Consider the following 4,452-nt stretch of genomic DNA (forward strand, 5'->3'; position numbering starts at 1 on the left):
ATATATATATATATACAGTATACTGTTGTATATATTCAATAAAAAAGCTGCTTATCAGTTAATGATTATCATTCATCTAGAGTATGAAGTTATCAAGTTATATAAGGGTTTGATATGGTTATAACCTAGTCTATTATTTATGTATATACATACAGTATGTTAATTATCACCATTGTAAATTTGTTTTTGTAGAAGAAATGGAAGGGAATATAGAAAATTGACTATTGAAATTCGAACAGTCGCATTGCGTTTTTCGATGTAGGATTATGTGAGTCCCGATCAATAATTAAATGAATGAATTATTATAATATACTTAGCTCACAATGCGCTACATCACTATATGTAATCGTTATTCTCTAAATTCTCAGACCTATTGTTATTATAACCATAACTATGCAACATACCACCATACAGAACAAAACCATAACGACGTGCTTTTGTTATAAGCTACGGTACCGGTAAGCGTTGACCCGGAGTACTCCATGAATAGCCAAATACCGTAAATAAGTTGATTCTGACATTGTGCAAATGTTTAAATAGTTTTAGTCGTAATAATTATCAAATGAGTTATTGACGATTTATGGTTATAACATTATATTAGACTTCGGGGGAAAATCGGGTTTTTACATTTAAAAGGGACCTCTAAAAAGGCGCTATTCCTCAATCACCAGGCGCTATTCATCAATAGAGTAATCAGCCAATGTATTACCGTATGTCAATGAACAATGATTAACTTAAGATTACTATGCTAAAATACTACCAAACATACCGTATATTCTTTAACCACAGACAAAATGTACCGCAGCAATAAAAGTTCAATTCAACTTAAAATATGCCTATAACCGGCCAGTAGTAGTATCCTTTCAGTAGCTATAAGTCGAAGTCAAATTGGCCTATGTCTAGCTGAGTAGGCCTATCATTTGTCTAGTTTGGCTAAGTTTTAGTAAACATCAATACATTTGTTCACTGACCAGCGTGGGAATATGGTACAGTACAACTAAAGCTTCGTGGTCAAAACGAACGTTACAGAAGACTAGTTACTATTGGCCTGTCATATTTTCACGATCTACTTGTAGCAAATTGTTGCAAGGGTATCCTTGCGAGGTAAAGAAAATAAATACATACAACTAAAAGTTAACAATAAATATCCTAGTGTTCGTTCCAATACACTATATAAGTCGCTTTCAAAAACAAGCCAAAAAAAAAATAATCTGTAGTCAAATATATTTAGTTGATGAGGGGAGGCGGGAACACGAAATACGGTGATGTATCGCTAGGCCTAGTCAATCAGATTCATATGTGATTTGTTCCAGTGTATTCGACAATATAACAACGTATAACGTCCTAGTACCACAGTGAGACGCAATAAAATAGTAAGTCTTGAATGAGTTGTCAACCTTTTGTGTCTATATTCAATGTGCGACCTCAATAAAACGTTATGGAAACAGTATTATGCCCCTAACTATTATGGATAGTAGTCAATTAGATCACGGTAAGGACAACAATAATATTAATAATAACTAGACAAACTATGTCTGTTGTACAACAGATAGGCCTATGGCTTTTCCTCATTGCCATCCATATGAGTAGTTCTGTTAAATTTATTTAAAAAAAACAACAAACAAATAAAAAAAATCATTAAAAAAGTATAAAGTAAGAAACACACGAAAGCAAAAATGAAATCATGCTAAAGTAAATTATGAATATAACATGAAAACCAGTGAGACTCGAACTATGAGAGCAGCTTAGCTCAGTCGGCTAATCTGGTGGTATAGCCACTGTGTGTGCGCTGAACCATGGAGATCTCTGGTCCCCGGTATTATTCCCATTGCTGCCTCTGCTATACAAGTTATAGTAGAGCACCGTCTTTCGGATGAGACGTTTAAGCCGTTAGTCCCGTGTGCGTTGATGGTCCATGTGCACGTTAAAGAACGCAGTACACTCTTCGGAAAAGAGTAGGGAATGTCTCCCGGTGCACTGCCCAATTACCACCAGAAGGACCCCACTGGAAATAAGTCTTCTTCTATTCGGTGTTTACACCGAATAAATCTAATCCAATGACTGTAATTGAAATTCCAAGCGTATGTTGCTATGGACACTTTTTGAAGTGGAGAAAGGGTTGCAGGGTGTTGTGAGTCTGGTCATTATGATATCTTCCTTTTTATTCTTGTCTTTATTTTTCTCTTCTATTTTTCTTTTCCTTTCCTTTTCTTTTCCCCTTCTTTCTTTTTCCCTCACTCTCCCCTCTTTCTTTTCTCTTATTACCCAGCTTGGTACGACGGCTTGGTCAGCCCGGTAAAAACCGTCGGTTGGGGGTAGGTGGCAGTCTGCCCCCTGCCCCGCCTGTTATGCCACTGCATGTATAAATGAAACTTAATAGGAAACGTAGTGCCTATTAAAATATTCATCAATAAAAATAAAATTAAAAATAGTATATCTCTTCTTGCATTTCATCAGAAAGTATAATACATACTCCAAGTATTGAAATGCACACTATCGTGCATTTCGATACTTGGAGTATGTATTATACTTATCTTATCTGAAATTAATCAGTGGACCTTTCGGTTCTTGCATTTCAAACATTCAATTTAAGTGAAAGACTCATAAAATCACACACACACAAAATAATGCTTACATGAGTTACTTTAAAATTTAAGTAGGCCTATAAAAAGTTTATAATAGGCCTACTATAAAATGGTTAACGGCGAACCGTGCGATGTTTCAAAATGAATGGCATTTTGTACAAACGAATTCCTATGTGACGATCATGCCGAGACCGTGGCACACATAACCTAAACCACCGAGGCCCGTAGCCCGTGTCAATGCAAAAAGTTGTCACACAAAGTAATTTTTCAACAATTTATATGATTTATGACATCTCTTTTGTAGAACACAATAATAAATAATTATCCCATCTAAAATCTATTCAGGTTTGTTTTATGGTTAATTTTTTATTTATTTTTTTATTAAAGATTAAGTAGGAAACATTTATTTTAATTTTACATGCCTATTGAGTAGGAAACATTTATTTTAATTTTACATGCCTATTGAACGGGCTCGTAGGTCCCTAGCCGAAGTGATTTGCGCGGGCTACACTGCCCGTACTTACCTAAACCCAGATCTATCATCCTATTTAAACACTGTATATAGTGAGCGGATGGGTCGTAGTTCATTATTGCTTATTCAAAACAAATTGTCGATTATAAATCAGATCATAACTTAAAATACACACGGTAAGTTTAAGCAGTGTATCGAAACATTAACAAGTAGGCATATACAATTATATAAGTAGCTTGTTATCCGTAAACTGAACGGGAATCAGCAAACCTAAAATGTTATAAATCAAGGAAATCAAAGGCTGAATTTTTAAGGAGATTTTGACGAGACCAATGTCATGCACACACACACGCACACCACACACACACACACTCACCCCCACACGTATACAATATACACATAATAGCCTATATATGGATAAGATACTCGCCATGACAGAACGAGAGGTTGCAGACTCGATTCCCTCCAGAAACACTTTTTTTGCAGTAAAAGGACATTTTCGTTGATGATGCTTGGTACGATTATTACAACATGTTCCTATTTGAGCACTGTTATTATTATTATTTATGTATTTGTTTGTATATATATTTGTATATATATATATATATAATATAGATCATCAAAGCCTAGATATATATATACAGTATATATACACTACAGTTTTGAGACATGACAATGTTATGAACAATAGTAAATTCGAGATTGCCAGTATGCTAAAATACTACCAAACGGCCAATAGCATAGGTCTATAGTTATTTTACCGGATAAGACAATATGCAACAATTGAAACTGAAAAATAATATAATCAGAAAAAAAAAGGTCAAAGTCAAATCAGCCTAGAGCATTATACATATTTCAAGGCTAAAATTTAGTAAACATTAATGTATTTTTTTTCCTGTTCCAGGGAGTTGTTTACTGACCAATGTGGAAATACAATATTACTATTATTACAAGCGTGTCGTTGTCAAAACAACGTTAACGGAGGACTAGAATACTATATTGACCTAAGCTATGTTTTCTATGATCAACAGCATAAGCAAGCTATTGTTATACGACGTCGTCTCCGTGCAAGATGAAAAAAAAAACAATTAAATATAACTAAAACTTACAAATAAATCTCCTAATGTTCGTCCCAATACACTAGAACCTAGACGTTTTCCAAAACAAGCCATAGAAAAAAAAATCCTTAATCAAGTAGAGTGGAGAGGAGGCAGGAACAAGACATTATGTATTGTTAGGCCTATAACCAATCAGGAGATATGTGATAAATGTGTTTTGTCCCGGTGTATTCGACAATGAAATGTGACGTTTTGTCCTGCAGTCCTACAGCATCACAGACGTATCAAAATAGTAACTATTGAAACGAGTAATCAACCTTTTGTGTGCTCTAATCAA

At 34.5% G+C, this 4,452-nt stretch overlaps 1 protein-coding gene across 1 annotated transcript in view; it reads right to left on the reverse strand.

The window, feature by feature from the left end:
• The window catches only part of LOC117103207 (NLR family CARD domain-containing protein 4-like), a 32,583-nt gene extending 28,345 nt beyond the window's left edge, over nt 1–4,238 (reverse strand). The window contains exon 1 of the mRNA XM_033243744.1: nt 4,167–4,238. The gene's annotated coding sequence lies outside the window, so the exon portion shown is untranslated. The remainder of the gene's footprint in view (nt 1–4,166) is intronic.
• Between the last annotated feature and the right edge of the window lie 214 nt (nt 4,239–4,452).

The sequence above is a fragment of the Anneissia japonica genome, unplaced genomic scaffold (assembly GCF_011630105.1).
Source record: "Anneissia japonica isolate Jap-2015-1 unplaced genomic scaffold, ASM1163010v1 scaffold2652_len1590060_cov184, whole genome shotgun sequence".
NCBI lineage: Eukaryota > Metazoa > Echinodermata > Crinoidea > Comatulida > Comatulidae > Anneissia > Anneissia japonica.